Raw genomic sequence first — 12,617 nt, 5'->3', positions numbered from 1 at the left:
ATCCTACTACAATGTTTTTTGTATCATTCACCACCACCGGAGGTTGTATGTTTACTCCTCACTCCCACAATAACACAGGCAGGGCTTTATCTGTTCAGAACACAAACAGGTGGTGCCAGAGCAGTGCATGATACATAGTAAGCCATCAATGATTAGACAAATACAGCAGTGAAAACATGAATAGGCCCACAGTTGTGAACTTCCCGAATGCTCTGAAAACCAAGAGCATTTTCTTTAAGTTACTAGAAGGCAATCCTCAAAGTGATAAGTTTATTAACAAAACTTGTCCTGAAATGACAGTAGGCTTATAGTCTCAGTGTGAATCATGTTCTGTTACAGAACTAACACGTTTGTACACGCGGCTGCCCTCGACTCCCCAGGTGCTGTGCGTTTAAAACACCATACAAGCACCACGCTTTTCAAACAATCCCTCCAAATCTGGTTCCGAAATCATTTCTGACCCCCAGGGTTGGAGAAGAGTGTTCTGTGTGTCAGGGACCCACCGGCTCGCAAGAGAGCCACGCGTCTCCCCGGAGTCCCCGGCTTCCCGCCCGCGCTGGACAGCGGAGCCGCGCCAGGTGTCAGCCCCCCGGATGCCCGACGGCCCGCGGGGTCCCACTCGGGCGGCTCAGGCCCCTGCAGCGCCCCGCCTGGTACATGCCTGCCCCCCCCCCCGCACCCAGCACCCAGGACACTACCGCCCCCCAAACCCACGCTCCCGGGTCGAGGCGGGGCTGCTCCGGAAACCACCGCGCGGTCTGCAGTGTCTGATGCTTTCCTCCCCGCCCCGCACCCCGGGGTAGTATCTTCCTCTGCACCGCCCCCTCCCGCAGGGTGTGTGGTTCTCCCGCAGCCCCTTCCTCCGCCTTTCCTTCCTGCTCACCTGACCCCACGGCCTGGCACATCTGCACCCTACCGTGGGATAGCTCGGTGTCCGAGCTCGACTCGGAAACCCCGCTTAGAGCTCTGGATGCCCTGTCGCCTTGGAGGCCCTTGTAGGAGGGCTGAGAATCAGACGAGACTGTTGCGGTGGCCGGTGACCGGGGGCCAGAGGTTTGCACCAGGAGCGGAACGACGAGCAGGACGGATTTGATTCTCTCCAGGGAAGGAGAGGGCCCAGATACGCAGAGCTGCGGCTCGGTTCTTTTAGGCTGGCCCGGAGTTTTAAGGATGTGAGAGGGTTGCAGGAGCGCCGGTGGAGGTGGGACGGGGGGGGGGGGGGGGGGGTGGGGGGGGGGTCCATTCTTGGCCAGGTAGAGCGGGAGGGGCAGGTGCTCTCGGGATGTGGGTTGTGGTCAGACTAGAGAAGAATGTTTTGTATACGTGGAGTCGATTTTCCCAAGATGTAGGGCACTTGAAAAGCAATGAGGTAGGGCCAAGTGTAGACACCTGTAAGTTTTGTCTGTAAGGTGGCTGGGGGAAGCGGGGGGGTGGGGTTTGAATAAATTTCTTTTAGAGATGAACCATAGGAAATCAAATTTGGTAGCCTACAAGTGGGGAAGTCCACAGACATGAAATTCCAAAGACAGTCAAGCAAAATAAGATATAAATGTCCTCAACAAAGGAGAACCTGGCAGGAGTCTGGGACTCACAGGGAAGGAATGCAATCCTCAGGAAGATGAAAAAGAGTAACTGTTTGGTAAACAAATGTTTTCTTGGCCACTCAGAAATACTGGGGCATAGAGGACCTTGATGAAACTGGCCTTGCTAGGTTCCTCCCTGTCCACCATACCTAGTTCACACCATAATGTTGTTATCCGTGGTGACACCTCCCTTCCTGGAGCAGGACCTCTATCTACATTCTGTTTAGGCAGTTGTGGGGGAGGTAAAGAGCTTTTCCTGAAGCTCCTGGGTTTCAATTGCTTTTTAACTCAAAATAATCATCATGCTTAGGGAGCATGTCTTGAGGCAGCCTGCCCTTGGCCCCTACAGAATGCAGTTACTTAATCTCTGTGTGCCTCATTTTCCTTATCTGTAAAGTAAAAATAATAGTACACTCATCAGACAGTTATCGTGAGTATTGAATGATTAACCTGTAAAGAACCCCTGGCATCCAGGTAGATCCTTGCAAATCATCTGGAATAGTTCTTAAGCATTATTTTTAATGGCCTCAAGGCATTTATTTTAATAGCTAACTTACTATCAAGCATACTAAAATATATTTTTTGCTATAATGAACAAGTCTGCAGCATTTCTTTTTTTGCAACATTCTTATACATGATCTCTTCTGCACACATATGATTTTATTTCTAGAGGATAGGTTCTCACAGTAAGATTGCTGGATGGAAGAATATATATATATATGTATATATATATCTTTTTAAAGATTTTTAAAATTAATTAATTAATTTATTTATGAGAGAGAGAAAGAGAGTGTGTGTGGGTGGGGGGGGGGGAGAGGGAGAAGCAGATGGAGAGGGACAAATGAGCTCCATGCTGAGTGGAGCCAGATGTGGGGCTGGATCCCACATCCCAGAGATCATGACCTGAGCATTAACCAAGAATCAGATGCTTAACAAACTGAACCACCAGTGTCTTTTTAATAATGAAAGATGCTGTTAGATTGCTTTCCAAAAGGCTGTAACATCTCATATTTCAAAGAGCAACAGTCATTACAGCTTTTCAAAATGAAGGCCAGGATGGCCTCATGTCACATGGGAGAGAAAGTTTTCCCAAGCTTATCCTTGATCCTTGGCCCTCAGATCTCTTTCTCTGGGGTGCTATTTATTCCCTCCAGATAACGGGATAAAACTAATTCCTATATTCTAAAGTATTGCTCACATTTAAAAAATATTACTTTCTAGGGTGCCTGGATGACTCAGTCAGTTGAGCATCTGCCTTCGGCTTGGGTCATGTCCTGTGATGGAGCCCCAAGTTGGGCTCCCTGCTCAGCGGAGAGTCTGCTTCTCCCTCTCCTATTCCCTCTGCTTGTGTTCTCTCTCTCTCTGTGTGTGTCAAACAAATAAATAAGATTAAATAAATAAAAAATATTACTTTCTAAGATCCATCAACTTTCCTTCATGTGTGTGTCACATTTCCCAGTTTGTATTAGCAGGAGTTAAAAGTCCATGTCACCTTGCAACCTCGTCTGCACTTTTAAAAACTTGTTTGTAAGACCAAGTTTTGTCACATAAAGGTATGCCTATGTTTCCTATACCTAAGATATCTATATTCATCAACTTTTTATGTTGTTTTGTGTTTATTGTGTTACACACATCTTTATCATTTCTATTCATCTTGTTTGGTCATTCTGTTTATTCAATTGTCAGAAGTGCAAATCTCTTCTACAACTGTGACAGTAAAGTATTTTATTTTTAATGAAAAGCTTTTTATAATGTTAACCTTTTGATTTAAATTTAATTTGTTGTAATTTATGGTATGAAGAATAGACCCAAATTAAGTATTTACCATACCAACTTTTTGATTTACATTTATTTTTTTATAATTAACAATGCATGTTGTAATTGTGTTTTTTTTAAACAAGGGTGTTTATTTTCATAAGTGAAGTGTGAGAATAAGAAATATGTATTTGATCTTTGTGCCCAGTTCTTGACACAGAACTTTGAATTTCCCAAGTGATGGAGTGATAGGAGCATCCTATGTTATTCATAACAAGCCAATCCAACCATACCTGAATTTATTCTAATAAGGTGACTCTTGGTGGGCCCATAGGTGGCTTCAGGATGAAGGGCCTGATTGCCAGAGGAAACAACCGGGATTGGAGGGTTGGAACTTTTGGCCCCCTCCCTTGACTCTGGGGAGTGGAGGAGGCTGGAGATTGAGTCAATCACCAATGGCCAATGATTTACAATGGCCAATGATTTAATCAAACATGTAGTGGAGGCTTTGTAAAAACAAAAACAAAAACAAAAACAAAAAAAAAACAATGGCATTTGGAGAACTTCCAGGTATGAGGTACTGTGAGGCATCATGCCCTGAGAGTGAATGAACACTTCACCCACCATCCCTCCCTGCCAAACCTTGCCATATGCACCTCTTACACTCAGCTGCTCCTAGGTTGTATGTTTTAGTTACAAACTGGTAAAAGTAAGCAAAGTGTTTCCTTGAGTTTTGTGAACTGTTCTGGCCAATTATCAAATCTGAAGGTGAGGTTGTAGGAACATTTTATTTAGCTGCTGGGTCACAAGTACAAGTGGTCTGGACTTGCAATTGGCGTCCAAGGTGGAGGCCGCTTTTGTGGGACTGAGCTCTTGAATTGTGGAGTCTCTGCTAACTCTGAGTAGTGTGAGAATTGAATTGCATTGTAGGCCACCCAGTTGGTGTCAGAGAATTGGCTGGTGTAGGAAAACCCCAACGTACTTGGTAAACACAGTTCATGAAAACTTTCTTGACTTGACTTTTGAGTATGATTTTGGTGAAACATATTTAAAAGAGGACATATCTTAGATTATTGTTGGGCTTTTCCATTCAGAATAAAGCATCATTTTCTCATATTCTTTTGTACTAAAAGGCTCTTCTGAGAAGTCTCCTCAAAGCTTCTTTAACATCCTTGCTCCTCAGGGTGTAGATGAATGGGTTGGCCATAGGAGTAATAACACAGTAAAACAGCATTAGAACTTTGGTAAGGTCTTGAAAGCTATCCCCCAAAAGCTGCATATAGATGTAGATGCCAGGGCCATAAAATAAAGATACCACCAGTAAACGTGAAGAACAAGTGTCGAAGGCATTAAGTCTCTTATCAACAGAGGGGATTCGAAATACGGCTTGGGCAATACAACTATAAGGGACAAGAATCATGGAGAGGGGACCCATTATCAGAAAGGTGGCCACCACAGCTAAAGTAACCTTGTTGATTATGGTGTCCACATAAACCATCTTAATAACCACAGGCAGCTCACAAAAGAAGTGGTCTAGCTCCTGGTTCCCACACAGGGGCAGCTGGACCATGAGTATGGACTGCAGCAGTGAATTTGCCAGACCATTGAGCCAGGCAGTGCTGGAGAGCTGCCAGCAGTGCTTGTGGTCCATGACTACAGAGTACCTCAGAGGCTTAAGCACAGCCACATAGTCTAAGGCCATGATTCCAAGCAGGACACATTCAGTACAGCCTAGCCAGTGGAATATATAGGCCTGGGCCATACAGCCTATATAAATAATGTTCTTGTTGGGGCCCACCAAGTTGAATAGCATTTGGGATACAGTTGTGGTATCCCAGTTGTGGTAAACAGAGATCCAAAAAGGAGAGGCTCATGAGGAAGAAATACATAGGACTTTGAAGTTGGGAATCTAGTGGAGAAACCAGAATAATAGCAATATTTTCCAACTGTGCACATGTAGGAGATGAGAAAGGCAAAGAAGAGAGGAAGACCCAACCAAGAGTACTTGGCAAAGTCCATAAGAATGAAATCCTCTGGGAAACTTTCATTTATATGCTTCATTAAATTTTGATGGGAGACACCTGCCAAAATCAAGGAAGATATGAGTGATTTAAAAACCCCAAGTTAGCAGAAGTTTTGAGAAAAAAATATACATTTTGGGGGGCGGAGAGATAGGTTACACTCCCAATAGAAATCATAACATTAATGAATATAATAATTACAATTAACATTATAAAGTAACATTTGGAAGATCCTTTCAGTAGAGAATGTTTTTAGTAGAGAAGTTTCTTTTTTTAAGATTTTTTGATTATTTATTTATTTATTCATGAGAGACACAGAGAAAGAGGCAGAGACATAGGCAGAGGAAGAAGCAGGTTCCTCGTGGAGAGCCTGATGTGAGACTTGACCCTGGAACCCCAGGATCACACCCTGAGCCAAAGGCAGACTCTCAATCACTGAGCCACCTAGACATCCCAAGAAGTTTCTATATATATATATATTTTTTTCCCCCTAAATCAAAGCACTGTGTGATAGGTTAGCGGCATTAGTGGCTATGGCGCTTTTGTATGATTAAAGAAGCCATAGGGAGGTGGGCAGTCTATTTTCCCAGCAACTTTGCAGCTAAGGGTGCATGTGATCTACATTTGGTCATCAGATGCTTCAACACAGGATTTGAATCTTGGTAAAAGGATGCAAAAGAATGAGGAGGGGGAAAGGAATTGTCAGAGCAGATGCCTTCCTGATTAATGTCCCATGTGGCAACAGTAAAGGATGTGTCCTATGTAGTCTCTTTCTGGAATGGGATTTTGGCTGTACCTTGTTTCCCTTCTGCTTGTTTGTGAAGTTTGGTTCTTTACCATTCACATCAATTCTGTGAACTACTACTCTTAAAATATCTTCTTTCTGCTTAAGTTATCAGAATTATTTTCTTTGTTTACAACCGGGTACCAGAAAGTGGGTTGAAATTTTCTGAAGATCTCATTAGTCAGGGGACTGGTGAGGAAAGAATGGAACTCCAAGAATTGGAATGAGGATATATGTGGCATCCAGGGTATTCATGGTTCCGCACCACCCACCCTCCCATTCTAGCCAAGGCACATTTCTTTTGTCTAATAAAGCTGCCATGCTTGACAATGCTATCCCTATCAAGATAATGAAGTGAGAAGCTACAGACTGGGAGAAAATATTTGCAAAAGACATATATGATAAAGGATTGTTATTCAAAATATATAAATAACACTTAAAACTCAACAATAAAGAAACAACCTAATTTTATTTATTTATTTTTAAAGTGTTCCTTCCAATGTAGTAGGATACATAGGAGGAGGTTTTTGTTTGTTTGTTTTTGTTTTTTTTATTCATGAGAGACACACAGAGAGAGGCAGAGGGAGAAGCAGGCTCCAAGCAGGGAGACTGATGTAGGACTCGATCCCAGGTCTCCAGGACCAGGCCCGGGACTGAAGGCAGCATTAAACCACCTGAGCCACCCAGGCTGCCCCAACAACCCAATTTTAAAACAGGCCAAAGTCCTTAGCTCATCAAAGAAGAAATATAGGTGGCAAATAAGCAAATGTAAAGATGTTCCAAATCATATGTTGCTATAGACTAAATATTTTATTCACCCCCTTCACCAAATTCATATGTTACAACCTAGTTCCCAATGAGATGGTGTTAGGAGGCAGGGCCTTTGGGAGGCCTTAGGTCATGAAGGTGGGCCTTTATGTCTGGGATTGGTGCTCTTATATAAAAGAACCCAGGGGATCCCTGGGTGGCGCAGCGGTTTAGCGCTTGCCTTTGGCCCAGGGCATGATCCTGGAGACCCAGGATCGAGTCCCATGTCGGGCTCCCAGTGCATGGAGCCTGCTTCTCCCCCTGCCTATGTCTCTGCCTCTCTCTGTGACTATCATAAATTTAAAAAAATAATAATAAAAAAAAGAGAACCCAGAGACCCCTTGTACTTTTCACCGTGGGAGGTTATAGCTAGAAGGTGCTGTCTGCTAATCAAAAAGTGGTTCCTTACCAAATACACCTGTCTCATGATCTTGGACTTTTCAACTTCCAGAACTGTGAGAAAAATGTTATAAGCCACCCAATCCTGGGCATTTTGTTTCAGCAGCCCAAATGGGCTAAGACGTATGTCATCAGGGAAATGCAATTAGAACAATGAGATTCCACTACATGACTACTAGAATGGCCAAAATTCAGAACAATGACACCAAATCTTGAGAAGGATGTGGTGCAATACAAACTCATATTCATGGCTGGTGGGAATGCAAAATGGTACAGCCACTTTGGAAGATAGCCTGCAAGTTTCTTACAAAACCACACATACTCTTACCATTTGATTCAGCAATAACCCTTCTTCCTTTAAAGACCTTATAAACTATTCATGGAAGCAAAATATTTCATAAGAGGAAATGTATACAAGAGAAAATTAACATATGCACAATTCTCAAGACATAGCATATAGCCTTAATATTTAAAATCAGAATATTTTGGTTGATCCATTTACAGTTATTTATCCATTCACTCATTAAATTAACATTACTTTTATGCCTACCAAGCATAGGGCATAATATTAGGCACTGCAGGGCAGGAAAACTAACCAGATCTATCCTTCATTCCAAGGATATCATACACCAGTATCTCTCTACATGCGCATAAATAAGTAAGAATAACTAAAAATGTGCTAACAGCCATCCTAGATGTACAGGTAAAGGGTGAAGAGAATTTAGAGGTGGGAGAAATCATTCATAGGCGGGAATCAAGAAGGTGATGGTATATTGAAGGTGAGTGCTACTAAAGAAAATCTCATATTAGATATGGATTTCAGCTTAAACATGGCACACGTAACAAAGGTATTTGTCCCTACCTACCACAGTGGCAGTAAAATAATTTTTTAAAAGGTAAAAACTCACAAAGGAGAAGAGGTTGAGAAGGGAGATGACAACAGAGAAGCAATGTCAACAGGATTTTGGAAGATGGAAAGAAAGCAGGTGTTTGGATGATGGTTGTCTTGGAAGATCTGGGAAAGCAGAGACCTTGAGAGCAATGGGAGGAGCCAACAAGCAAGTAGACTCATAGGGGAGAAACCGAGAAAGGTGTAGGATTGGAGGAACCACAGACCTTGAAGGTGATAGCTGTGGCATGAAGTGAAAACGAGAGGACTGTAGGAGGGATATATTAAGAACAGTTAGACCCTGAGGTCCCCTACTTCTTCAGTGCTACCAGGTGACTGCAGGAGGCAGCATGTTTGCTCCTCTGTGAAGGTGATCTAGGGGCACTATGCACTTGGGGACACCAGACAAACCTGATCCCACAGGAGAGGACAGAATGAAAATGGGGCAATCACAGAGCACTCACCAATTTGTGAGACTCTCAACTTTTCTCAGTTATCAGAATGTTGGCAGCCATGCCAGGACGACTTAAACAGGAATTAGAAGGATTTGTGATTTGAGAAACAGTCCAGGAAAAGACCTACATTTTCAAATGAAGATTTTAAAATGAAAAGCTGCATTCATACTTGACCAAACTACAGGGAAAGCTGCCATCAACAAACTCCTTGTATTCACAAAATTACCAGTCAGCCCTGTTGTGTCTTACCCTGAAATATGAGTGGACCAGAATGACCAAACATCTCAGAAAAGCTTTTAACTATAATAGAGAGACCAAAAAAATGAGCTTAAAAAAAAAAAAGAACTGGGATTCCTGGGTGGCGCAGCAGTTTAGCGCCTGCCTTTGGCCCAGGGCGCGATCCTGGAGATCCGGGATCGAATCCCACATCGGGCTCCCGGTGCATGGAGCCTGCTTCTCCCTCTGCCTGTGTCTCTGCCTCTCTCTCTCTGTGTGTGACTATCATAAATAAATAAAAATTAAAAAAAAAAGAACTTAGATATAAGAGACAATGCAGGAAGGAGAAACCCTCAAACATTAAGGAGATACTATAACCTTGAAATACAAGCAGAATTACTAGAAACCGGGGGCATTATTTAGAGAACATGAAATAGTGGTTGAAAACTATATGATAGGGCAGCCTGGGTGGCTTGGCGGTTTGGCGCCTGCCTGGGGAGACCCAGGATCGAATCCCACATCGGGCTCCCTGCATGGAGTCTGCTTCTCCCTCTGCCTGTATCTCTGCCTCTCTGTCTCTCATGAATAAATAAATGAAATCTAAAAAAAGAGAAAACTATATGATATAAAGGAAAGATTAAATAAAAGGTTTGAAAGGGAAATTCTTAGAAAATAGAACAAAAATATAGAAATGGAATAAAATAGATAAAAAAGTATCAGACCAGAAGACCTATCAGGTTTTAGAGGAGTTGATTAATAACACTGTCTTCTCTTCTTGAATTCAAAACAAAATGAAAAATGGATATAGATGCCAGAGTGATGATCAAAAAATGTGTTTGCATTATTGTTTGAAGATCACAGTTTATGTCATGCAATCAAATCATCTTGCTTTTTCTACATCCCTGAGAGCACTTACCCCATCAGTTACTAGCACAAATGGACAACGCCCACCCCTCCTCCCAAAACACACACAGACACAGACACACACACGCACACATACACGCACACACACAACCACATGATGAATCTGTGCCTATAGGTCAGGCATAGTGAAAGCAGAGCGGGATGAATCCCAAAGACAGGTGAGATTCAACCAGAGAGAAAGTGGCTGAGTCAAGCACTGAATCAACCAACCATGCTTGGTTCCATTTGTCAAATTTACCAGTCTTAGTATGGTTTTATCTTTTAAAGATTTATTTATTTTTTAGAGATGGTGGGGAGGGGCAGAGGGAGAGGGAGAGAGAGCCTTAAGCTGACTCCGTGCTGAGCTGCTTGGAAGGGAGCTCGATCTTACCACCCCAAGACCATGACTTGAGCAAAATCAAGAGTGGGATGCTAAACCAACTGGGCCATCCAAGCACCTCTATTTATTTTTAATTAAAGTACAATTAACACATGGTGTTAGGGGCATCTGGATGTCTCAGTCAGTTAAGCCACGACTTGGATTCAGCTCAGGGTCCTGGGATTGAGCCCCATGTGGGGCTCCCCACTTAGCAAGGAGTCTGCTTGTCTTTCTCTCCCTCTGTCCACCCCAGTCTCTCTTTCTCTCTCTCAAATAAATAAATACAATCTTTTAAAGAGAGAGAGAACACAAGTGGGGAGGGGCAGAGGGAGGAGAAGCAGACTCCTGGCTGAGCAGAGAGCCCAAAGCAGGGCTCCATGCCAGTACCCTGGGATAAGCACCTGAGCCAAAGGCAGATGCTTCACTGACTGAGCCACACAGGCATCCCTTTAAAAAATTAAAAAAATATAACATTGGATGTTATATATTTCAATTTTTTAATTAAAAAATAAGTTTACCAATCTGATAAATTCCTTTTTCTTTCTCAAAACTATGAAGGAGAGAGTTGAGATAAATTGGAAATATTCCCCCATACACTTCTTGCCTGATGAATGTACTAGAACTTCCTCCACTGTATTAGAAATGGGGATTAATGGGTTGCCTGGGTGGCTCAGGACAGGGACAGGACCAGATATGGAGGCAGAGGCAGTGGCAAAGAAACAAGTCTCCAAAAACAGAGAACATAATAACCTATACTTGCTGGAAAATTCATGCATTTGCATATAAGATGGAAAAGAGTAAAACAAGATCCACAGCAGCCCCCACCTCCCCGCCCCAGTCCTCAATACTTTGGCTTGTTGGTCATTGTTCATAAGGTTTGGTCTTCAAATTTATAATCAGAGTATTTAGTGCTTTGACCTGCTCTGTTTTCCTGCCTCCTAGATAATGGGAACTTTTGGACATAATTCTGAGATTGAAGGGAACAAATGATAGCCTCGGGTCTGGCATAATAAGAAGTCATTTAGCTCATGGAGTGATCTTACCCTGCCTGATCTTGTTCAAAATTTGGAACCTTCATTTTCTGTCTCAAAACAAAATAAAATTGATCAACACTCAGTGCCATCTAGGCTGATGTGCATAGAATGAGACATCACAAAAACATACTTCTTCTCATTTGAACTTGTATTAACCAGGTGTCATTAGCTATAGAATTTAGTCAGGAGAAGGGTTGCAAAAGGGTTGGATTCCAAAAGTTCTGAGAGAGGGAAGAAGGTACAATCTGTCTAGGGCTTCAATAAGAGTCACTAAAGGTCTTGATACGGTGGATAGGGTGAATGTACTTTCCAGAGGCATAGGTTCCAAGTCTGATTCAATGGCAGATAAAACCAGTTCTCACCCATTACACCAGTGGTCCCAGAGGGGCTGTCATTGGCAAATGAATCTCTCTGGAGGAACACTGTCCATCTTTTATTTTCAGTTTTGGTTATGATTGCAGATTACATTAGTTCTTCCACTCATTAATCCCATCTTAATAACAAGGGAGAGTAGGATTTACCCCCCAAATTTTCAGAAAGCAAACAATACTGCATTAATGATGATGATGATTGTAGTTTAATATATCCTAGTTACTTTACATGAATGGTCTCATATAATGTTCCTACCAACTGCTTGACATGGGTATGATTATTGTCTTAATTTTATAGTTGACCTTGAAGCTTCAAAAGGTGTCATTTGTCCCACCTATGTAAGGCTTACACATTTTCAGAACTCAAACACCAAGTGAATGCTTTGCCAATGTCATGAGTAAACATCGGTTTTCTTGTCAGTGTTTGGGGGATGTGTTTATTTGGTGTGTTCAACCATACCAAAGGCTCTTTAAAGACAAGGCTCAGGTCCTCTTTTTCAACTGATTTCAGCGCAGTAATAGTCAACTTAAGTCCTCCTTCTATTTCTTACAAAGGAGGGTAAACCTTCCAGCCATCTCAATCATATGAAGAATATCTCAGAGCAGGTCACTTTTCAGGACAAGGTAGAACAGAAGAAGGAATTTAAAAAGTGCTTTAAAGGCAAAATCCTTGCCAACTCCATGACAATACTTTTATCTCCACACTTTCATCACATCCACAAAGCTGCCTCTTCAGGCACTTTAGCTTATTAGATACTCTCATTATGAAGTTGTTACTCAGAGCAAAGCCATACAATTCTCCCTCTCCTACTTGTTATGGACTGAATTGTGTTCCCCCTTTCCAACTCATATGTTGAAGCCCTTACCCCTGACCTGACTACATTTTGGGATAGGGTCTTTAAGGCCTTAATTAAGATTACATGAGGTCATAAGGGTGGTGCCTTTACTTAATGAGACTGGTGTCCTTATCAGAAGGGAAAGATAAATGAGAGCTGTCATACCACCTCACTGTCTTCCTCTC

At 42.5% G+C, this 12,617-nt stretch overlaps 1 pseudogene; it reads right to left on the bottom strand.

Moving 5' to 3' along the window:
* Window positions 1-4,464: 4,464 nt before the first annotated feature.
* On the bottom strand, window positions 4,465-5,399 carry LOC144306448 (olfactory receptor 2B11-like; annotated as a pseudogene).
* Window positions 5,400-12,617: the final 7,218 nt, after the last annotated feature.

The sequence above is a fragment of the Canis aureus genome, chromosome 37 (assembly GCF_053574225.1).
Source record: "Canis aureus isolate CA01 chromosome 37, VMU_Caureus_v.1.0, whole genome shotgun sequence".
Lineage (NCBI taxonomy): Eukaryota > Metazoa > Chordata > Mammalia > Carnivora > Canidae > Canis > Canis aureus.
Note: the sequence above shows the minus strand (reverse complement) of the source record. Positions and strands in the feature narration are given on the sequence as shown.